The following is a 26212-nucleotide window of genomic DNA, read 5'->3' on the forward strand; positions in this document are numbered from 1 at the left end:
TACGCGTCCTCCGACCTTTTCATACCCCCACTATCCACGTCGGCGTGGATTGAGAATAGAATAGTGTGGCGAGCGCAGCGAGCCACCGAGCCCGAAGCGTGGCGAGGGGACGCGGATACCTTCACAGGTAAACGCGTCCCTTCGCGGGCTTCAAAGGTATCCGCGTGCGCTCGCCACGCTTCGGGCTCGGTGGCTCGCTGCGCTCACCACACTATTCTATTCTCAATCCATGCCGACGTGGATAGTGGGGGTATGAAAAGGTCGGAGGACGCGTACCGCCGCCCCTCGCGGGCTCGCTGCACTCGCCACGCTTCGGGTTCGCGTTGATCGTGGGGTGGCGTAAACTACTTTTGGGGGGACATTTCACTGTTCTGGGGTGTTTTGGAGGGTTTCTGGCCCATTTACCATTGTTCCCTATGATGATTTGGGTAAATTGACCCATTTAACATTGTTTCCTATGGGAAATCGGGGGCATCGCGGCTAAATTGAGGCATTTAACATTGTTCCCTATGGGGAAATCTCGGGCATCGCGTCGTGACCATCGCACCCGATTTTTTAGTGCATGCGATGGCCGCGATGCCCCCGATTTTTCCTCACGATGCCCATGATCATGATCGTTGTGACCGTGCTAGGAAACAAGTACCCAAAAATTAATAAGCTACTTATAGGCGAAATGGAGTTATTATAAGGAACTATGCTGTAAAGAAGACTTTGGGGTCATCATAGATGAAAAATTGGGTAATAGTGGCGAGGGGACGCGGATACCTTAACAGGTATCCGCGTCCCCTCGTGGGGCTCTCTGCGCTCGCCACGCTTCAGGCTCGGTGGCTCGCTGCGCTCGCCACACTATTCTATTCTCAACTCCACGCCGTCGTGGATAGTGGGGGTATGAAAAGGTCGTAGGACGCGTACCGCCGCCCCTCGCTGTCCCCGAGTGGGTGATACAGCGAAAGGCCTAAGCCAATGAGAGGTGAGCGCACCGAAAACAAGCCAACTCTGCAACTAACAAAACTTAAGAAATAATCTAAAATCTATCAACTTGCCGTTCTTTCCCGCCCATCAGCCAACGCGATTAACACCCACCCCCCAAGAACCATAAATAGGGAAGGGAGGGTGGGAATTTTTCAGGGAAGAGAGGGAGACTACTCCCCCTTTCAGCTATTAAGTTCCAGCTAACCTGCCAATCCCCATGCCCCTATTGAATAACCCTGAGTCACATGCTCCACCTAGGTCTACACCCAGCTTTAGCATGTTTAATTCACTACATGGCTATGCAACCACTTCGTTGTTCTTCTCTAAGGGTAGTGTCATCCCGTTATCAAGATGGGTACTTTAATTATAGTGTACTATAAACCAAATTTATATATATCATTTTTTAACATTGTTTCCATAAGTCATACATCACTCTTCATTTAAACATGCACAATTATATTTGGCTTAACAGAAGTTTAGCTAAGAAATACATTTGTAAAATTATGTTCTGCAGCAAGCAAGTCATTAAAATATATAATGAATATAATAGCAATACAAATGCATTTCATACTATTTTAATATTGTCTTATTAGCATTCTTATCTGCCCTTCAATAAAAATGTCAAAATATGCATGTAAATGAGGATATTTATAAGGAGTACCAAAGTATATTTTGCCATAATTTGTCTCACTTATTAAGAAAATAAATAAATGCAGATTCATGTTGTTAGCTTTCACATTGCTAGAGATATACATTATGCAACAGTTATTTAGAACTTATTTGTATATCATACAGTGTGTATTATAGAAATTCATATTTGAATGTTGTTTTTTAAATAATAATTAAGGAGAAATATGAGGGTACTTGTTTCCTAGAACGGCCACAATCGGGGGTAATCGTGTACCTTAACTTAAGGTACACGATTACCCCCGATAGACCCGATTTCCTTTGAAATCAGGTAAATTTTGCCGGCAAAGGCAAAATCGGGTCCATTGCGTCGGTCGAGTGCATCAACATGGCACGCGACCGATGCGATGGACCCGATTTTGCCATAGGGTTCAATGTTAAAATATTTTTAACATTGTAATCGGAAAAAAAATGGGAAATGGGCCAATATGGACCATTTCTCATTGTATATGCCCCCCCCCCATTGTGAACGTCGCCCCACGATTGACGCCAACCCGAAGCGTGGCGAGGGGCGGCGGTACGCGCCCTCCGACCTTTTCATACCCCTACTATCCTTGTCGGCGTGGAGTCGAGCCCGAAGCATGGCAAGCAGACGCATATACCTGTGAAGTTATATGCGTCCGCTCGCCACGCTTCGGGCTCGGTGCGAGCCATCGAGCCCGAAGCGTGGCGAGCGCAGCGAGCCCCGTGAGGGGACGCGGATACCTTCACAGGTATCTGTGTCCCCTCGCGGGCTTCACAGGTATCCGGTATTTGGGGTGCATTTTACATGATTTCAACTCATGTCCATAATTTCAGTGAAAAATGACATCGCATCAGATCTCATGCGATGCGATGCGATTTTTCTGTATACGATGCCCATCGTGGGAGCCGTGATTCTACACAAGTACCAAATATTTTTTTAAAAGAGTGCCCCCAACAAAATAGAGTCATTTTTCTTCCCCTCCCAGTACATATACTTACTCTCAGGTGTGCACCACCACATCATAACTGCCCTATGAAAGGCATATTAATCAAAACTGTGGTACCTAAATCAATGTAACAACCACTACCCCACTCATATTAAGATTGAGTGACATACCACTTGTGCACAGGTTCCAACCCCCAGTCCCCCTTCCCCACCCTAATACGTTGATTATAACATTGCCTTAGAATATTCTTCCCTCAGTGCTGCAAATAGAGCCTCACAAATTCCTGGGATTATGAGCCCCAGTCTTGAGGAGATATAACACAGGTACATTGTAAGTATTGCAGGGACTTCTAAGTGGCCAAAAACCTTTTTTTGCAAGTAGTCTTTGACCAGTCTTAAGTGAGTGTCATTTTTTTATATATGGAGTTACAAGTTACAAAATATTCATAATTCATCATGAGATCATTTCTAAAGCCTTATTCATTGTCGTGAATTTTCAGCAACAAAGGCATATAAAGTAGGCAATGGATAATCTATTTAGCAGCTATTACTTGGCCCATAAGTGCATTCTCCTAAATCTTGAGCAGTATATTACTGCAGGATGTAAGAGAATGTATGTACAGTATGTAATTCAACTGCCATTGGTTAAAGTGCCATTATTTAAGTGTGGAGTTACATCCGAGAAGGAGTTAAATCCAGGAAGATGTTAAATCATTTTGCAAGTGGTGTAGGTCCCCACTGTTTTATTTTTTGTTGTTTTTCTTTTCTTCTTGCTAGGGGCCCAGGTACCTGAGACTGCACGAAAAAAGCCGCAGATAGCAAATCTAATCCCCAAAATTATACAGTTACATATATAAATGGGAAACGGCTAAGGAAGGAAAATATTGGCCCACTAAAAAAATAAGCAGGGAATCCTGATAATAAAACAAAAAGATAAAGCAGAATTATTCATTGACCCTTTGCTTCAGTGTTTACAGGGGAAGAATCTTCAGAGGATCTCCCACAGATTAAATACTCTTCTCTTTATTGCTCCCAAACTGTATGTTTGAGTGAGTAAATAGTCAAAAATAGATTACAGAACCTAAATAGTAACAAATCAATTGGTCCGTATGAAATACATCCTAGGATACTGAAAGAATTGAGTTCTGTCATAGCACTACCATTATATCTGATATTCAATGAATCATTAATCTCGGGGACGGTATTAAGGGACTGGATCATAGCTAACATAGTACAAATATGGAAGAAAGGTAGCAAAACTAGCCCTGAAAATTATAGACCAGTCAGCCTTTTTCTGGGGATAATATTAGTAGGAATAATAAGAGACAGTATCCAAAATTTCTTAGAACAAGAGAAGATGTTAAGTAAGGCTCAGCATGGGTTCATAAAAAATTGACAATGTCAGACTAATTTAATTAGCTTCTATGAGTAAGTCAGTAGGGAGGTGGACTTAGGGAAATCTGTTGATGTAATACTTCTTGATTTCGCTAAAGCTTTTGACACGGTGCCTCTTAAAAGGTTATTAATAAAACTAGGTAAGTTAGGGTTAGGAGATAAAATTTGTAATTGGATTAAAAACTGGTTGCACAATCGGTGACAGAGGGTGGTGGTAAATAACATACATTCCAGCTGGGGTAAGGTCCAAAGTGGAGTCCCACAAGGTTCAATATTGGGACCCACCTTGTATATTATATTCATTAATGATATAGGAAGTGACATAGTGAGTAAAATTGCAATATTTGTGGAAAACACTAGTTTGGAAGGAAACTGACTCAGGAGAGTATGTGGATATGCCACAAAGTTACTTAATTAAACTGGTGGGCAAAGAAAAATGCAGTTTAGCATTGATAAATGTAAAATAATTCATTATGGGAACAAAAATTGGTACTTGTTTCCTAGCACGGCCACAATCGCGGGCATCGGGTGTCATTTTTAGTGGTATACGACGCGACCGACGCGATGCCCCCGATTTTCCCATTGAAATGCATTGAAAAAAGTCAAAATCGGGTCGGTCGCGTCGTATGCGGCTAAAAAAGGCTTAAATGGTCCAGACGCAATTCCCCCGATTTCCCCATAGGAAACAATGTTAAATGGCTCAATGTACCCGCGATGCCCCCGATTTCCCATAGGGAACAATGTTAAATGCCTCAATTTCACCAAATCATCATAGGGAACAATGGTAAATGGGCCAGAAAGCCCCAAAAACACCCCAGAACAGTGAAATGTCCCCCCAAAAGTAGTTTACGCCACCCCACGATCAACGCGAACCCGAAGCGTGGTGAGTGCAGCGAGCCCGCGAGGGGCGGCGGTACGCGTCCTCCGACCTTTTCATACCCCCACTATCCACGTCGGCGTGGATTGAGAATAGAATAGTGTGGCGAGCGCAGCGAGCCACCGAGCCCGAAGCGTGGCGAGGGGACGCGGATACCTTCACAGGTAAACGCGTCCCTTCGCGGGCTTCAAAGGTATCCGCGTGCGCTCGCCACGCTTCGGGCTCGGTGGCTCGCTGCGCTCACCACACTATTCTATTCTCAATCCATGCCGACGTGGATAGTGGGGGTATGAAAAGGTCGGAGGACGCGTACCGCCGCCCCTCGCGGGCTCGCTGCACTCGCCACGCTTCGGGTTCGCGTTGATCGTGGGGTGGCGTAAACTACTTTTGGGGGGACATTTCACTGTTCTGGGGTGTTTTGGAGGGTTTCTGGCCCATTTACCATTGTTCCCTATGATGATTTGGGTAAATTGACCCATTTAACATTGTTTCCTATGGGAAATCGGGGGCATCGCGGCTAAATTGAGGCATTTAACATTGTTCCCTATGGGGAAATCTCGGGCATCGCGTCGTGACCATCGCACCCGATTTTTTAGTGCATGCGATGGCCGCGATGCCCCCGATTTTTCCTCACGATGCCCATGATCATGATCGTTGTGACCGTGCTAGGAAACAAGTACCCAAAAATTAATAAGCTACTTATAGGCGAAATGGAGTTATTATAAGGAACTATGCTGTAAAGAAGACTTTGGGGTCATCATAGATGAAAAATTGGGTAATAGTGGCGAGGGGACGCGGATACCTTAACAGGTATCCGCGTCCCCTCGTGGGGCTCTCTGCGCTCGCCACGCTTCAGGCTCGGTGGCTCGCTGCGCTCGCCACACTATTCTATTCTCAACTCCACGCCGTCGTGGATAGTGGGGGTATGAAAAGGTCGTAGGACGCGTACCGCCGCCCCTCGCTGTCCCCGAGTGGGTGATACAGCGAAAGGCCTAAGCCAATGAGAGGTGAGCGCACCGAAAACAAGCCAACTCTGCAACTAACAAAACTTAAGAAATAATCTAAAATCTATCAACTTGCCGTTCTTTCCCGCCCATCAGCCAACGCGATTAACACCCACCCCCCAAGAACCATAAATAGGGAAGGGAGGGTGGGAATTTTTCAGGGAAGAGAGGGAGACTACTCCCCCTTTCAGCTATTAAGTTCCAGCTAACCTGCCAATCCCCATGCCCCTATTGAATAACCCTGAGTCACATGCTCCACCTAGGTCTACACCCAGCTTTAGCATGTTTAATTCACTACATGGCTATGCAACCACTTCGTTGTTCTTCTCTAAGGGTAGTGTCATCCCGTTATCAAGATGGGTACTTTAATTATAGTGTACTATAAACCAAATTTATATATATCATTTTTTAACATTGTTTCCATAAGTCATACATCACTCTTCATTTAAACATGCACAATTATATTTGGCTTAACAGAAGTTTAGCTAAGAAATACATTTGTAAAATTATGTTCTGCAGCAAGCAAGTCATTAAAATATATAATGAATATAATAGCAATACAAATGCATTTCATACTATTTTAATATTGTCTTATTAGCATTCTTATCTGCCCTTCAATAAAAATGTCAAAATATGCATGTAAATGAGGATATTTATAAGGAGTACCAAAGTATATTTTGCCATAATTTGTCTCACTTATTAAGAAAATAAATAAATGCAGATTCATGTTGTTAGCTTTCACATTGCTAGAGATATACATTATGCAACAGTTATTTAGAACTTATTTGTATATCATACAGTGTGTATTATAGAAATTCATATTTGAATGTTGTTTTTTAAATAATAATTAAGGAGAAATATGAGGGTACTTGTTTCCTAGAACGGCCACAATCGGGGGTAATCGTGTACCTTAACTTAAGGTACACGATTACCCCCGATAGACCCGATTTCCTTTGAAATCAGGTAAATTTTGCCGGCAAAGGCAAAATCGGGTCCATTGCGTCGGTCGAGTGCATCAACATGGCACGCGACCGATGCGATGGACCCGATTTTGCCATAGGGTTCAATGTTAAAATATTTTTAACATTGTAATCGGAAAAAAAATGGGAAATGGGCCAATATGGACCATTTCTCATTGTATATGCCCCCCCCCCATTGTGAACGTCGCCCCACGATTGACGCCAACCCGAAGCGTGGCGAGGGGCGGCGGTACGCGCCCTCCGACCTTTTCATACCCCTACTATCCTTGTCGGCGTGGAGTCGAGCCCGAAGCATGGCAAGCAGACGCATATACCTGTGAAGTTATATGCGTCCGCTCGCCACGCTTCGGGCTCGGTGGCTCGCTGCGCTCGCCACACTTTATATTCTCGACTCCACGCCGACGTGGATAGTAGGGGTATGAAAAGGTCGGAGGACGCGTACCGCCGCCCCTTGCGGGCTCACTACGCTCGCCACGCTTCGGGTTGGTGTCAATCGTGGGGTGCCGTTGAGGGGGTTAAAATTGGGGTCTGGGGAGAATTTTACATTGAATCCAATGTAACATAGGGTCCCAGGGACCCTATTCACATTTCAATCAATGTAAAAATCAGGACCATCGCGTCGGTCGCATCGATGCGATGCGACCGACCCGATCAACATAGGTGTGGCCGTTCTAGGAAACAAGTACCAATATGAGTAATATAGATGAAGATTAGGCATCTTGTACTTTTCCAGGTTTTATTTAACGATAAATATTATTCACCTTTCCATATGCTTTTAACTGTATGACAGGGTTGCCGACTTTTAAAAGCTCCTCTCCGGGAGAAGCCCGGGAGGAGACTTTCAGCAGGAGTCCGGGGGGCGGGGCTTAAACGTGACATCATTAAGCCCCGCCCCCATGAAGGAAATCTACTCGATTTGCCTATCTCCGTGGAGGGGGCGGGGCTAAATGACGCGAGTATGACACTTTATCCCCGCCCTCTCCCCGGAGATCTGCAGAGTTAAGGTAATTTAAACGCCGCGGTCAGGGGGGGAGCCGCAATCAGGAGGGGAGCGGGGGTCCCCCAGAATCCAGGAGGGTTGGCCACCTTTCCGGGGGACCGGGAGGGTGAACTGATTTTCAGGACCCTCCCGGCCATTCTGGGAGGGTAGGCAACCCTGTTGTATGATTACAACTACTCATTTGTCCATTGTCTCCAGTTTATCTGGTTTTATAAGCTTGGGGAATAGTATGGAGCTTTATATTATGTAATGAACTAGGAGTGTAATTACTGTATATGCTGTAAATTACATTATACAGTACAATGTACAGATATTTGTTAATATTTATCATTGGTTTTTCCAATGATATGTGAAAATTCCAAAACAGCAACAACTGTTAAAATTAGCCACCATAGCCTGAATTATTAGAATAAATTAGAAACATACAGCTGCTGTACAAGATGTGCTTTCAGTGTCAAAACTTCATTTTTGCAACCATAAAGGTTCCTCTCTCCCTCTACTGCTTCAAACATGACAATCACACCTAGGTGATGGATATTTTACTTAAATCTGTCACCATATAATAATAAAACCTTTATTGGCTTCAAAAGCCATAGATGGTTTGCTGACCTCATACATTGATGCTTGTCAAAAAGCTGAATGTCTTTTGTCATTCTTGAATATACAGTAATCTATACAAATGTCAATGAATTCATGTGGATGTGATTATTTCATTGTGCACATGGATAGACACAATTTTGAGAGAATCAAATTGGGATTTAGAAACCCATGTCCCAGTACAGTAAGGAATTCAGGAAATAAGAGATACAATGGAAGAGGACACACACATAAAGGGGGTGCCTAAGACATATGGCAAGACGAGAGATATGACAAATGTGGAAAAACTAGAACAAGATACTCTACAAGTAATTAGGAAAAAAGTTTTAAAAGAAGGAAAACACAGTGATGTACGGATAAACTATACAAAATAAAAGAAATGGCCAACAGCTAGATGCTCCTTTGTAATGTATAACTTATGTTCAGTTTTATACATGTGTTCTATGTGTAAGATATACTAATTAATATATGCATTTTTTTATTATCTATTAAGTAAAATAAATTGCATTATACATTTGTATGAGTACTTCAGCAATATTTGTCTTTAAAAACTCCATGAATGCTTGATCGTCCACTGATACTCTGATTGGCTTAATGTCCAAATTTTTTGCTATTGTAACTGCTTCATTGTATTGTACTCGTGTTATATTGTTATTGAACAGTTGTCAAAACCCATCGGAGAAGAAAGCTGGTGGTTGTTGACTACACCAGGACCGAAAGGCAGCTTTCACTTAATCATCAGAGTTGAAATGGGCGGTACGGATGGTGTAATGGTTAGCATTACTGCCTAACAGCACTGAGGTCATGGGTTTGATTTCCACCATGGCCCTAACTGTGCAGAGTTTGTATATTCTCCCCGTTCTTGCGCATGTTTCCTCCAGGTACTCCGGTTTCCTCCCACAATCCAAAAATATACTGGTAGGTTAATTGGTTCCTGACAAAATTAACCCTAGAATGTCTGTGTGTGCATGTACATGTGGCAGGGAATATAGATTGTAAGCTCCACTGGGGCAGGGACTGATGTGAATGTTCAAATATTCTCTGTAAAAGTGCTGTGGAATCTGTGTGCACTATATAAGAAACTGTTAATAAATAGAGAATAAATAAGTGTGGACCCTTAAGGTGATTTTTCATCTTTGAGAAGAGGGTTGCAGCACCAGCAGTTCAAGAAGGTTCTGCCACTCCTGACCTTGTGCCCTGTGACTTTCACCTCTTCCAAAAGAAGAAAGAGCACCTTAACAGTCAACACTTCAACTCTGATGATGAGGTGAACCTGTCTTTCAGTCCTGGTTTCATATTTCCTGTTACTTGACGATGGGAGTTTGCACCCCAAAACATTGTAATTAAATTTAATTCTGCTTAAATATCCGTTGTGGATATCTGCTATGGTGTCCATATAGAACCTGTACAAAGGCAACCAGATATTTGATCACTGTAGTTGGAGTGCCAATTTGCCCCAAACTGTACATATATAGTGTGGCAGAGACAGCATCTCCCTACATTAAAGTACTGTAATGTGGAGGATCCAGACCAAGTTTTGCAGCAGTAGCAGAACCCAGGTGTATAATCAGCAGCACCTGGGATTTTCTGATATAAGGATTTCCAGGGCAGAGTCAACTTGCTCCTGATGGAGGATTAGCCGCCCAAGCAATAGGCTAGGGGTGGGTTATGGTAAGGACCACTGGAGCCTTGCAAAAGTCTGTTATGCTGAGAATGTCTGTATGCTACTGACTGTAATTATGCTTACCTTTGGAATTAACCTGTGTTTTCCCACTAAAACTGAATAACAAACTGTATTTCCAAAAATATCTGAGGAGTCTAGAGTGTTCACATTAGCGTTGAGTGCCATTGCTGATATTGTACTGTACTTAGAGAGGCCTCATTCCACCATTTCTGCACCATCTGCAAATATAGGGATGAGCAGTACAAGTAAAAATTGTGATGATGATGACATAATACAACTGAGTACCCAGAAACCCCCCAGGGGGGTCCTCGGCTGAAAGATGAGGGTCCCCTCTTTCCATGGGTACAAGAAATTTTAAAATTGGCCTTTGGGAACCGGAGATATCTGACTTCAAAGCAGTGGTCCCCATCCAAGCCTGTTAATTGCTCTTCCCAGTCAGATATTTCAGGATCTGTCGGACTTAAAGTTTTTCTGAGGGTATATTCCAAAAGCTGGGACTCTCCCCCTTTGATGGACACAAGTAGCTTGTCTCTTCTCTTCCCAGAACCAGAGATATCAGCCTTCCAGCAGCTGGTTACTGCTCCAGCTCCACACACCTTGTATGTAGTTTTATATTCACATTGGCAGATTGCTCTGCTTCCTGAATTCTGATCCCCTAGTCCTCAGTACCATTTGGTAGGTGGGATTCTCTAGTTTTTAATTCAATTAAAATCTAATAAATAGCAGCTTTTAACCATGACATCAACCGATTTCCAACTTCAACAGACAAATTGGCCTGTTTTTGCTCTTAGCAATCAGTTGCTCGCATTCTCCACCATATGTGAGATCTTGGCTACAAGACAGGTAGACCCAAACAAAATAGATTGCAGCAAGACCGGACTTTATTAACCCCTTCCCGACGCAGCATGTTTTTGCCTTCCTGACAGAGGCCTTTTTTTCAAATCTGACATGTATCACTTAAGTGGGGATAACTTTTTTTTGCTTTTACTTATCCCAGTGATTTTGAGATTGTTTTCCCGTGACACATTGTACTTTAAATTAGTGGTAAATTTTGGTCGATACAGTTTTTTTTTTTTGTGAAAAATACCAAAATGTCGTAAAAAAATGGAACATTTTGCTATTTGCAAAATGTAAAATTTTCTGCTTGTGAGACAAATAATCATACCACTCAAAATAGTAAATAACTAACATAGACCATATCTAAACTTTATTTTTAAATCATTATTTCAACCTCCTTTAATTTTTTTGGACACTAGGGGGCAGCAGAGTCTAAATTTTACACATCACACATTAAAACGCTGTTTTTGGCTGTTCACGTTTGAACAGCCAATCGCAGCGATCGCCCATGACGGGGGGCATCTCTGCCCCCCCTGGGCAATGAGGGAGGATGTCTGCTGTCAGGGACACTTTGAAGTCATGACGTACATGTACGTCATGACGTACATGTACGTCATAACCACAAGCATATAAACGATTCCTGCCTCAGAATGCCTACTGACTCTATAATCAGAGATCAGTTGCGTGGTACCTGACCCGGCAGGCTGGATAGCCGTGTCGGGAGGGGGTCCGAGGTAGCCGGCTGTTCAGTTCACATCAAGAGGTGTAGACTAGGAGATTTTTCGTCAATAGTTTCAAATATTGGTCTTTCAAAATTAGTCTAACATAATTACTTGATATGAACCATAGTCTGTGCGGATCCACCCTCCACTTACATTACAGCTTCTTCAAGCTGACCAGATCAGTCCTGGTCAGCTATGCTTCCACCCGTGTGAAAGAAACCACTAATACTTAAGATCTGACACAAAAATGTTATCTTGTAGGAATTCAATTTAGGAATAATGCATAACATATACTGTTGTATTTTATGTATTTTATGTATTTTATATATTTATTACCACTGCAGAGATATATGTTTTTAAGGTGCTCCTAATCTTAAGTATTAGTGGTTTCTGTCAGATGTTAATGTGTTGCACGCAGGTGGAACGCATAGCATACACCGGCTGGCCAGAAGTAGCGCTCCACACTGTTGGGACGCAAAGTGGTCATGCGACTTCTGGCCGCACGGAGCTTCCGCCATCTTCAGCAGGATTTTAATGACATTCGGCGAAGTGCTTGTGTTCCAGCCTGATGGAATGCATACGTCTGTCATGCCTGCCCCACAGCTTATTTTAATTATTTACGGCCCTACGCAGCCTCTGCATTCGCCAGCGATACCCTGATTGGTATCTGGCGGAAGTGTGTGCGTTTCATTTGGATCGAACGCACGCATCAATTATACCTGATTTATAGTTCTTTTTAACAGTAAGTCCACCATTCCTTCTGCTTTTAGTCAAATTAGCGATTAGCACTTTCACTATTAAGCATGAGCACATATAAACCATTGGAAACATATTTGCTTACTTCCAGTTTTTTTTACCATCCACTCCCACAGGGTTTTAACCTATTGGCTCCAGTAGGTATATAAGCTAGTCCATGAGAAGGTGTATATACACCTTGAAAAATACATTTTATATGTTGAAACACGTTGGTGTTTTTTTGAGGTACACAGTGTGCAGGATCAGACCTTCTAAAGTGTGAGCATGTCCGGGTTCACAAATCGCCCATTTATAGACTCTGGTACTCTGTATTTTATCTATATGTGATACCTGAATATTTTTTATTAATAAATTGATTTTTAAAGTTGAAGTATATTTTTCATGGACTTTTTTGGGCCAAAAATCAAAGAAACCAGGATATGAGGATACACAGCGGTGTCATGTAAGCCAACGTGTGAGCACATCTTTGGATTGTTTGTGTGGTATGAAAGCTACCTTTATCAGTTTTTAAAAACACATATGAATGTAAGCAACGTGTAATAGAAATATTCTCTTTTTCGCACTGCGGTGAACCATTAAAACGGAAGAACTCTTCAAGACCCATAGTGGAAAATCATTGGACTCCCTCTATAGGACAATAATAGACTTTTTTTTTGGTTGGAAACAGGTTACACAATGGGCCTTATTCTAGTTCACTCTTTCTGACAAAATCCTTCTTAGATGGACAAAACCATGTGCACTGCAGGGGGCAGATGTAACATGTGCAAAGAGAATTAGATTTGGGTGAGTTATTTTGTTTCTGTGCAGGGAAAATACTGGCTGCTTTATTTTTACAGAACTCACTTTGAAGTAAAACCCCACCCAAATCTAATTCTGTCTGCAGTAACATCTGCCCCACCTGCAGTGCACATGGTTTTGGCCATCTAAGAAGGATTTTGTCAGAAAGAGTGAACTAGAATAAGGCCCTATTTTCTTCTCCCTTTGTTCTTTCCACAGGTGACAATATATTTGGAAGAAAACAAGGTAATACAGAAGAACTTGAAAGAGACTATACCTTGACCACCCCATAGTCCAGGTGGTAAGAGTGCTTTAAGGAAATATCTGCTTTTGTTTGTATCTATTGTGTAAGATATTTGGCAGTCTTTTTAAGATATTTCACAGATAGCTGCTCTCAGTGAGGTTTTATTCTGTTATCTTTTCTTGTACTTACATACCTTAGTCAGCCAGCTAGCTTGGTGTAACTTTTTGGCCTAAACTTGATGAAAACTATATTATAAAGCTGGGAGGTGGTCAATATTGGCTGGAACCTACTGGAAATGTATGTGATTGAGGTTGATAACATTCACAAATTTGAAAAATGAAAAAATAAAGAACCAGAACCAGTCAGGGTACTTTTGACAAAAGCAAAACCAACAAAAAGTGGTTGGCATACAACTCTACAAATTAGACCGCTAGCAAGGACAGTGCGCTCCTTTATATGTGCTTGGCAGACAAGTAGCTGTGCTTCTGGTAATATAGAACTACTGCCATTCATAAATAAATCTGATTATGTTTCATTAAATTGTTAGATGTTAGATTGTAAGATGTTAGAAAGCAAATGTTTTCTTTGGAAATACAATTTGTCTTGAAATGCAACAAGATAAATGTCCAATGCATTATCCCTAAGCATAATAAATAAAATATTGGACACATTCTGTACACCCATTATATTTTTATCATTCAGGCCATAGAAGTGGAAGGTGGCAGACACCTGTAGAGGGGAGGAAAAGGAGGCTATCATGAGGAGGGGAAGAGGTCAGAGGCAAACAGTGAAGATGTAGGGAGGGAACATAAAGCTAAAGACACTGAAGTGAGATCCCTGTTCTTAGGGCCTGATTCAACAAGGCTCACTAAGCAGTGGTCATTTGCTGCTTACCGAGAAATGTCACAATCCGCCCTCCGGCCGAATGCCACACAACCACCACCGTATCCCCTCAGTACCATGCTAGGGGATGTATGTCAACACATCCCCTCGCATGCGGCCGAAGGGGAGAGAAATAATTTGATGGTCACTGAAAATCGAATGATTTCTCTTCCCTTCGTAAAGAAAACTTATATTTCCATCAGTGACTGCCGAAAAGGGGACGGGTCCTGACATCCCGTGACGTCAGCTGCCGACAGCGTTCCCAGGGGAATGCCCAATGTTTTCATGGGGATGCCCATTAAACGCTGGGCTTTCCCCTGCACCGACCCCTGCCCTCCCCCTTCCTCCCCTACTCCCCTACTTGTACGAATGCCTCGGCTGTAATAGGTGAAGGTGTTTGTACAGCAGCCCTGCACATGCACAAATACATGCATGCACATGCGCAGAGCTGCATGGGGCCCAATCAGTATTGAATCACCCCCTTACTGTGTCTGCAGCATTCTTCCTGGGCTGTGTGCCTGACCAGGCTCCAGTATGATCACAGACAGTCTCCTAGGAATCCAGCACCTCACAGTTCTAGCTTTGTGTGCTGCTTGCCTCTTTTGGCGGCCCTGATACCATCCACAGTAAAAAATATCTCAAAAGCGTCTGTCTAAGTAGCTAAACCTCAGGGGTTGCCACATTCAGCTATCCTTAACAGGGCACCACTGCTCCCCTTACAGTCCATATGTAAGCCTGAGGATCGATCACATGCAATAATCATCGGTCCTTTAACTCACAATCCCACTTGCCACTGTTCTGTATTATAAAAATAGAACAACACATGGCTCTGTAGGACATGTTAAATCATAAATAAGTTTACCCTGGCTTTGCAAAAGAAAGACCTTGCTCTTTTTGTATTATTATTCTTAGAAATGCAAATAGGCCTTTCCATAGCAAGCAATTAATTCTCAATAATTACTGTATATGTGCTAACACTCCATATTAATGAATCTTTTCTGAAAATAATAATTTAGCACATGTGAAATATAACATAGAGAATACTATCCTAATAGTGACAAAAAAAAGTTGAAAGGGAAGGGATCATACTATGATATATTCTACAACATAATGATTTTTTTCTCCTTTTTTTACTGCCTGTGAAGTGCATAATCTCAGCAGCATATTTAAAGCAAATGGTTATTTTCTGAACACTCACACTGGGTTTTGCTGCAGGCGTGCAACTTCCTATCTGAAAGACAAATGTCCCTGTTCACAAATTTGAAAAACTCACTTATTGACTCTTTCATCTTGTGTAAACAAATAATCAGTCCATCAACACAGTAGGGGAGGGTGAATTAGTTTTCAGAGAGCTGCCAAGCATTGAATTACTTGGATTGAAAACGTGTTTTCTACTAAATAATATTACCTATAATTAGCAACCAAGATTGCTGTTATAAGCAAATCTGTATTTACTGTATTATAAACAATGACCTTCTTTTACTAAATTGGGAATCAAAGAGAAATCAATCTATTACATTTCCAAAGCAGGAGAAAAAAATAACGACAGGAAAGACAGTAAACACTAAAGTCGAGTAAAAAAGGGGGGAAAAAATCATTACAATGAAGTTTAAGGTAAATGGATATTACACAATAAATTAAACAATCTATAGCCGGTGCCAATAACCAGTTGTCTCTGAAAAGAAATGCTTCACTTTACATTTTTTCGTTCCCTGAGAATTCTAGTAAGAACTAAACATTTCTGTAACACCATTATAAAGGGTAGGGCTAGGACAAGTCAGAGCCTCGTCTGCAGCGTTTGTGTATGAAGAGACCTGATCTTATAGTTACACATCATGTTTCCATATTCTACTCTTTGCAGATCTCCATTATTAAATATTTGATTGGCACCACTTGCAAAGCATTACCGAAGAAGGATGTACTGTTATAGAAGAGAATAATGCAATAAGGCATTGATGGACAAATCCCCAGTGCTCCGTCTCCATGGAAACCAGGACATTCCTATTTGAAAACTCAGGCAGAATCAATCAACTATCATTTTATTTAGTTTTATTTTTAAATAAGACTTTTTCCATGCTATCACCACTGTTAAATAACAAAACCTGAGTGAGAAAGCTGAAGCAGGAGGTAGATCTGTGCTGTCAGCCTTCCTTGCTAGCAGGGGAGCAACAATCATCTTTTACTGTCTGCTGACAATATGGCGTCCCTGGTATGCAAGAACCCCCTATCTAGAGATGTTTAAAATGAATTGTTTCAAAGTGGTTCTTGAATAAGTTCTGAAGTTTGCAAATTTGAAAACTTGAACTTAGGATAATTGTAGCTAAAGTCTAGTATCTAAAAATGTTTTCCCTGAGCTGTTACTAGAAAATATAACACCTGTGATAAGACGGAAAACTGAGGGCCCTTAGCCCTTAACTGTAACTAAATTTCAGAAAAAAACTGTCCTTCATCCATATTAAACATTGCTTACTGTCCGGTTGCTCCTTTTGCGCAACCTTAGTTGCAAGTACTGGGTTTAATCTTATTTTAGCTGGTTCAAGCTTGTTTTTTTTATTTTTGAAAGTTTATGAATATACTGTACAGATGGAGCGCCTCTCATTCTTGCCCAGGGATCGCCAGAATCTGTCTGCTGGCAATCTCCGGCGGAGAGGCGCTCCATCTGACTATGACGCACGTGCTTCTCACACGCACGCGCGTCCCAGTTTACCATCGGTGGGGGGACGGGAACCCTGTCTATCTCCGCTTCAGGGAGACGGACAGGGTTAGGGGGGGTGCGACAAGGACCCGGGGCAACCGTCGGTGAGGCTGCAGGGACCCGGGGGGGAACCCTGTTGTAAGGGGATGCGCGCGTCCCCTTATGGCGGCTGGCGGGGGATGGCAGATGGCGACTCTTCCACCATCCCCTGCAAAGATGTCTGCCACTCCATCTGTATATTGTGTTACCTTATGTAAAATGTTTCCAAATGAAAAGCTTGAATTTGAACAAAATATAGGTAGATTCTGAGGCAAGTGTGAGAATCTGTAATACTAATGATAATGTGCATGAGTCTCCAGTGGAAAGTAACATACAAACATAGGGCCAGATGCACTAAGCTTCAAAAGGGATAAAATGGAGAGTGATAAACCGCCCACCTCCAGAGGGTAAAAGGAGGAACGGGGAAGCCTTCCAGATATTGCAAGCATCCTGATGAAGTCAGTCACCTGGCGAAACTAGTCGACGCACAGCAGTAACCTGGACCCGCCGATCACCCCTCTGGTTAAGAGGGCACCGACGGGAGTCTGCCGGCAGACGCTTCCACGTCAACCCCCCCCCCCCCCTGGAAACAAGGTATCTAGCCCATAGAGGCTCCAGCATCAAAGACTGCAATTATACCTATACCAAACCCCGGCAGCACGGGATATTATCCCTTCCCCTTGTGAGTCTCTCTCCCTCTCCCACACCCACCCTATTGTCTGTGTTTACCAGTAATAGGAAATGTACATGAGTTTTAGAGAAACAATATATGCAAGTGAAATCAATTTCTTTTCTTTTTAAATGGTGAATCGTTTTTTATAGTCTATTTAAACATTGAATTCTTATTGGTAGAATTTTTTATAGTCAATTAACAGACAGTATTGATTGTTCATGTTTGTCATAATGGAATAAAATTATCCCCTTTTTTTTACTATCAGACAAGAGTGTTTTGACTCCCACACACTGCCTAACCTACATGCAATTGCTGTCCACTTATTTTTAACTCAGCCACAATTTAAGGTATAGATGAGATGTGTATTTTTAGGGGGGGAAGGCAAGGGCCAGGATCTGCAGATGTAGATGTCCTGGCTGCTTGGTTGGAGCTATGATGGGCAGCTTTCATGACCTCCTGGGTCTCACAGCCAGCTGATGGTGTTGCAGGTGATCCAGTGTTGTGAACTAGGATGTAGCAGAGATTTATTTAGTTTATTTATTAACAGTTTCTTATATAGCGCATCATATTCTGTTGTGCTTTACAAAAGGAGACAGGATACAACAAGAGATGTCTATCTATATCAGAAGCCCAGGGCCATTTCTAAGGCAGGGCGAAAGTGCAATTCCACAGGTTGCCTGCAGGCCACAGCCATTTCTGCAGACAGTATTTCGTATGGAACACTGTTAAAAATGTCCCTCCCAAAATGGCCACTGCCGCAGAGGAGACAGATGTTAAGGATGCTAGAGAAGGCAATGACCATTTTGGCAGGACCATTTAATAGCAGCTCAGTGAAGAGGGCAGACATGAACAGTGGAAGTGCTAGAATGCAAACATGAGGCAGTGGGTGTGGTGGGCTAGAAATCCCCTCACAATGAGCATGTACTATGGCAGAATTAGTAATGGTCAGTATTACTGTGTGGAGCATAATATGGTGACAGGGGCATAAATGTGAGGGCATAATATGGAGTGGGGCATTATATGATACAAGGGGCATTACTGTGTTGGGAAAAATATGGTAGCTAGGCAATTACTGTGTGATGCATAATATGGTGCAAGGGCCATTATATGATGTAAGGGGCATTTATATATGAGTGTTAAGCATTCTTTTCCTGCAACACCATGTCCATTTCGGGTGTGGATCAGTTGGTCACTGTTTTTTTTACCCGAATGTCGACACATTATTTGACATGGACACAGGTTAAAGTGCACCCCGTCCCCTCGCATGGCTCACTGCGCTCGCCATGCGTTCTCCTATCGTGCCCTAGTGGATGGTAGGGCATGAAAAAACCCCATATCGACCTTTTGACTGTCGACCTAATGACCCTGTTGACCTAATGACCCTGTCGACCTAATGGCCCTGTCGACCTAACCCATGTTGATCTAGACTAATGTTGACCTATATCCACACTCCCTCCCGTCCTCTTCACTCCATCACTGACTGCCGACTGACCTCTCACCTAATCACCTCATCCCACTCCCATGTCCAAGACTTCTCTCGCGCTGCCCCCCTGCACTGGAACAACCTCCCGCCACCCATCAGGCTTTCTGATTCCCTTACCTCCTTCAAGCGCTCCCTCAAAACCAACTTTTTTCGACTAGCCTATCCCTCCTCCTAATCTCTTTTGATCCTCCTATCCTGCCTCCGTTCCCCTCCGTTCCTACTTATCCTGTTGTTTTTCGTTCGTCCACCCACCTATTTTTAGTATGTTAACTCTTATGAGTAGGGTCCTCCTGCCTCACGTACTCACCCTTACTCTTTACCTCACCTGTGCTCCTGTCCTGTTCTTCCCTTCCTCTACTTCATCTTCAGTCTCCTCAACAATTTTGACACCTACTTCTGAACTGATGCTGATTTTATTTCTACCAGCTATACCCTTATTTATACTGTATTTTTCAACACACCCTGTATGTTACCTTGTCATTTGTTTTTTGTTTGCTATGTACGGCGCTGCGGACACTTTGCGGTGCCTTATAAATAAACGTACTACTACTACTACTACTACTACTACTAACTTCCTGAATGTCCACCTAGACTCAAGTTGCTCTAAATGCATGTTGACCTAATGGTGTCGACCTAATGACTGTCAACCATCATGCTGGGAACCAAATGACCATATCCCGTCCATTTGAGTGAAGCCACGTCTCTTTTTTGCCATATTTTCACATCTCACCCAAATCTAAAGCCCCATACACACCAAACGAGTGGGGTGCCAGCATTGGCAAGTGCATATAAACATGCCGATGTTGGGGGGGGAGCAATGTCGGGGGAATGGACGGTCATGCTGTGGCAGCAGTATGACCATCATTAATGAATATACATATAATTCGATGGCCGACGACTATTGAATGATTTTTCGCCCTTACGGCTGCATTCAAATGGATGTGTATGCACACACATCCTTTTGCGTGAAACCACCGGTATTTTATACACATAGAAAAATAAAATATGTAATCTATCTTGTCACATACAAGAATAGCAGCAACCTCTGTACTAATTACACACTAGGACAGGACACCTGAGTACTCGGTATATCTATCTTTAGTCCAAAATTCTCTCATAAGATAACAGGTAATCATAGGACCCAAAAGGGGCAAATTTACGGATCAGGTCACTCCTAGGCACAGTATAAGACAACGCCCCTCCCCCCAACATGTCACTGCCCCCTTCAAGTTGGGACTGCCTAACAGTCAACGCAGCAGCAGCCTCACCCTCCACCACAATTTACAGACCATTGCCCCCTCCTTCACCAGTTACAATACAAGTGAGCATACTGAGTGTCACCCCTAGCCACGTGCCTCAAATACAGTTCTTAGGGAAAAGAAAATCACCACTGCAAACACATCCATCTAGCCTGCTGTGTATGGGGAGGAGGGGAGAAAAGCTGGGATCCCTGGGTCACTTACTCCCCCCCCCCCCTCCATATGGATGGCTAACTCTGTGCTATCCTGCTTGCATCCTGGTTGCCAGTTACTTCCTTCAACTGCTGGAAAACATGGAGATCCAGAGATGTCAGTGTACTCTGGCCCGGAGCAAGGGCATGTTTTGGGCACCGCCCCCCCCCCCCATCCACCAAACCTATATAATATAATATATACAAAGAGGGGGGTGTCCAGAGTGCGCTTGAGAGATACCACTTAGCCACAGAGCTAGACTCAAAGTCCAAATAAATGTGATCCTGGTCACTTGTATTCAAACGGAAATGTTCGTAGACTTCACAAAATAAGACCGAAGACCTCGAATGTAAAAACCAATTCTTTTATTGGAAGCCCAACGCGTTTCGTCTACACGACTTCATCAGGGGCAAGGCTAAAACGTGGTAAAAAGAGGGGGTAGATTGGCATATTTCTTGTACAAAATTGGATACAAATACATTCTTTAAACATAGAAGATTCGTACATACCAAAGCCTAATACAGGCTAGGAATCCGGAACATAGGGGCAATATTTGAACAATTTCCAGTTAAAATCTGCAATAATGCGTTTAAACAACCAATCACTTACAATTTCATATAATACATTAAACAAAGGATAAGGAGCAAGCAAATGAACACAAAAATCAATTAAAAACGTACCCAAATAGGCAGAAGCGGATGATAACCGTAATCAGAGGTGACAATCCAAATAGATATTTCTCAAGACCCTTCCTTCTAAGGTCTATATAGAAAGAGCTTTGTGTAGCCTATAAATGGTGGACAATGATCTATCAGTCTTAAAAGAGACCATAAAAAGTTTCATTTTGTAAATAAAGTCTGGGAATGGCCGTACATACCCAATAAATGAAATCCAGAGATTAGGGTCAGACAACCTATAGGTTTGGAGGTCAACCTTTCCGTTCTCAAATAGTTAAAAAGCAGTGGTAAAGTCCTACAAATCAAAATATTGCGCAGTATTAAATTATATTAGTTTTCCCCATCATTTATCAAAGAAAATTAATGGAGGAATGGAGCTAAGGATCACAGGGATCAAAACTGACAAATGTCCCACTATAAGTTTTTTAACCATAGCTTAGTAAATTCCATACAGCAAAAATCATTATTAGACAGAAAATTCAATACAGTCTGCTCGCATAATATTTGCACATTTACATGGAGCAAAAAGTCCTTCCAAGATACAGCAAATAAACATATATGCACCCAAAACGTTTTAGTACTTACCACAATGGAGCAGTGTAGATGCTTACTCCACTATAGCCAGAGTGTAATGAAGGGGCTGACATTGCCTCCTTATAAGGGGGAAGGGTAATTACCCTATATCCGGTTCATAAAAACGAACGCTATTATAAACTTAAAAGGGGGCTTTTAAATCCCATATGAGTAACCAAAAACCTACAGTAGATTCAACCCGGTAAATAGAAATAGATTATACCCATAGAAGAAGCCAGAACGGAGATTTTTACGGTGGTGGAACGCAAGCCATGCGTTCCACCTACGTAGATCCGGAAGCGGAAGTGTGTGTGGTAGCATAATAGACTACATGCCTGTCGTGCTCACCGTGAAATCCAGATTCAGACGTAATCGCGTGTATGGAACGCAGGCTTCCGCTGTCTGCGTTCCAAATGTCCTAAGACCCGGAAATAGCGGTCTTAAGAGAGAAAGAGACGTGCATGGAACGCAGGTTTAAACAATCTGCGTTCCAAATATCCGAAGACCCGGAAGTGGCGGTCTCTAAGGAAAAAACTATGTCTAATCTAGTATATATATAATATAATATGGAACATAAGCAGGGGCTCGCTATATCCCAAAAAAAATAGACATCAATGAAGAAAAAAATAATAATAAATAAATAAATAAATAAAATAGGACATAATATAACGGTGGTGCTTATCTAATATAATTAACTTAATTACCTCATTATGGTGAATAATGAATAGTATGTCACTGAGGTACTCCAGTGATCCAGTTCCCTCATTAGGTGACATATCAATTAATACAAAGTGCCTTGGATAAGGGTTCAGACCCTTTCTAGGGGGATAATTAACAGCTAAAGGTGAGCTCCATGTTAATGGAAAATATAAAGGTGGGCTAGATAATAGTGATGGTGCTCCTTGTATACGGGATACATCAGTACAACATAATTAATATTATCAGGGAAAATTTAATAAAGTGGTACCATTATGTAGGCTCAAGAATGTGCAATACTGAGGTGTACATAATTAAATCTACCGTACATATAAATAGTTATATATTAAGTGATAATAATTATTATCCTTCCTTGATATGGACAATAACATACTACAAAAAGGGTAACAATAAAGTATATATTCCCTCACTAAGGTAACATAACGGTTAATAAAGGTGCTTTTATTAGAGAATAAAGCCCTTTCTAAGGGGATAGATAACCATTATACTAGAAAATATTAAAGTGGACTAAGTGATAGTAAACCCTGTATATGGGGTACAAAAAATATATATATCATAATTAATATTACCAGAAAAATAAAGTACATAAGGTGATACCATTTAGCTAAACTAAAAATGCAATCCTAAAGTCTGTATTAAATCTACCATAAGTATAAAGGTGATAAGTAGATTCAGGCCATTATAATAATAATAATTGTCTTCATTTAGTGTGAACGATAGGATACGGTAAAGAGAAAAACAATTTGGGTGCATATTTACAATAATTTCAGTAAAATCCTTCTCTCAAAAGGGAATTCATAGAATATAATTACATAATGATAATGAAAGACAAAAGCAAGTAGTCTAGACCAAATTAGTATTAGAGCACGTGAATATTACAAAAAAGAGACAATATCAATATTCTCGTTTAACCCCTCTGGAATAAGGGTGTTAAGGGTGTAAATCCAGTAACTTTCTCTTTTTGACAGCTGGAGTTCCCTATCGCCACCCCTTGGGTTAGCTTTAATGTGTTCTAGAACTGTGAACGAAAAGTTACTTTTCTCCACTTTGGAATCATGTTTAGACGCAAAATGTCTTGACAGACTGTGTAGAAGGAATTTGTTTTTTATATTTCGCAAATGTTCCTGGATTCTAATCTTCAGGATTCTTTTTGTCTTTCCTACGTAGGCCAGTCCGCAACCACAAGTGATTCTGTAGACTACGTAATTCGTGAGGCAGGTGCAACTTGACCCCAATTTATAAGTATGATTGGAGGGGAGTTTCCAGCTGAAGGAATTCTTTTCCATGTATTTGCAACACATGCATTTGTTGCATGGAATACATCGGTTAGAAAGACTTAGAAACATATTCTTGGGTGTGGTCGTGTTAGTTGCCCTCAGCCTACTTGGAGCCAAGATATTTTTTAGGTTGTTGGCCTTTCTGAAGATCATTGTCGGTTTCACTGGTAGCGTAGGTCCTAATACTGGGTCTTGGAGCAATATATACCAGTGTTTTTCAAGTATTTTCCTTACTTGGTGGTTCTCCCTGTTAAACTGAGTTATAAATGGACGTGATTTGCTGAAACCCTGGTCATCATTGGGTTTATTTTTCTTTCCCAGTAGGAGACTTGATCTTTCCTTCTCCAATGCTTTGGACCGTGCTTCTTCAATTTTTGTAGGGTGATATCCTCTTTCCAAGAAACGCTCTTCAAGGATGGTGGACTGGGACATGAAGTCTTCCACTCTACTACAATTGCGCCTCAGCCGTAAAAATTGTGCGTATGGCACACTATCCTTCCATCTAGGGAGGTGACAGCTAGTTTGGGGAATGAAGCTATTTGCGTCCACTTCTTTAAAAAAGGTCTTCGTCATAATGGTCTGTCCTACATTACCCTGAAGTATTAGGTCCAGAAAATCAATTTTTAAGGGGTCCATTTTGAACGTAAATTTCAGACCTAGATGGTTGTTCTGAAGATGGTCCACAAATTTCTCAATCTCAGATGGGTCACCGTACCAGATAATAAGCATGTCATCAATGTAGCGTTGGTAAAAAACAATTTTCTGGAAGAATTCAGATAGATATACATATTGCTCCTCCCACACAGCCATGACCAAGTTTGCATAAGAGGGTGCAAACTTCGTACCCATGGCTGTGCCATGTGTTTGCAGGTAATAATTGCCATTAAATTCGAAGTAATTGTGTGTCAAGATGTACTGTATACTTCTAAGAACAAAGTCCGCCATACCTTCTGAGATGGTGGGATCACCAGATAGAATTGTCTTGATTGCTTCCATGCCACCTAGATGGGGAATGGACGAATAAAGCGCCTGCACGTCTATAGTGACCCAGTACATGTTTTCTTGCCAGACGAAATCCTTCAGTTTGGTGAGGACACTTGTTGAGTCTTTGAGGTGGGAGCGGTTCTTCAAGACCAATGGTTGTAGTTTAGAGTCTACAAAATGAGACAGGTTTGAAGAGATGGATTGGATCCCTGCAACAATGGGTCTGCCTGGGGGGGAATTCTTGTTCTTATGAATTTTTGGCAGATGATAGAACAATGGGGTCAATGGGAACTTGATGTATAAGTAATCGAACTCTTTTTTATTGATAATTTGTTCCCTTAGAGCTGTGGACAGGAGCTTTAGTAATTCGTCTTGGAAGCCTTCGGTGGGATTCTCTTTTAGTATTATATACGTGACACCGTCATGTAGAATTCTATTCGCTTCTATGATGTAAGCCTCCTTCGATTGCAGAACCACAGCGCCTCCTTTATCTGCACCTTTTAGGACGATTTCATCATCTTTGCAAAAATTCTTCATAGCTTTCATCTCTTGAGGTTTCAAATTACTATTGTATCGTAGCTTCAATTCTTTCATCTTTTTAAAATCTTCATTAACTGATTCGTAGAATACTTCTACGAAACTACCCCGTGATTCCACAGGATAGAATTTGGATTTAACTGCAAACGGGCTTGGTAACTCATCTGTATGATCCTTCACTATTGGGTTCTTTAAAAAATGCCTTTGTAGGGTCAAATGTCGAATATATTTATTTAGATCAATATATAAATCAAATTTATTCACATGACTATCCGGGGCAAATTTGAAACCTTTTTCTAGTAGTGAGATTTGTGGTGGTTGTAGCTCCCTCTTAGAGAGGTTAACAACCCCTGTTTTGGGAGTTGGGACGACAACAGCCCTCTGCTCCGTTTTGGGCTTTGCTCTTCCTCCTCTTCTTCCTCTTCTTCTCCATGTAGGCTCCTTTTCCTCCCTTGTGGGGAGTCTAGACGTGTGTGGAGTTCCTCTCTTCTGTGAATGAAAGGGCGCGTTGCGCCTCTCTTTTCCTCTAAAAAATGTAGTGAGGTGGTCTTCCGGTTATCAGGTGAGGGAGATCTCAAAACTTCATAGCGGTTTCTGACAGATGGATATCTTTTTTCTGAAGTTATTTTGGAATGATGGAATTCTATTCCGATAACTGGTGGTATCTGTTCTAGATCTCTCCGGAAATCTGTCATAATTGCGTCTCGGGGAAACATTTCGATTTGGTCTTCGTTCTGTTCTTTGCCATTCATTTTGATTAGATCTTTGGTTGTCGTAGGGGC

The sequence above is a fragment of the Crinia signifera genome, chromosome 4, assembly GCF_055691185.1.
Source record: "Crinia signifera chromosome 4, ASM5569118v1, whole genome shotgun sequence".
NCBI lineage: Eukaryota > Metazoa > Chordata > Amphibia > Anura > Myobatrachidae > Crinia > Crinia signifera.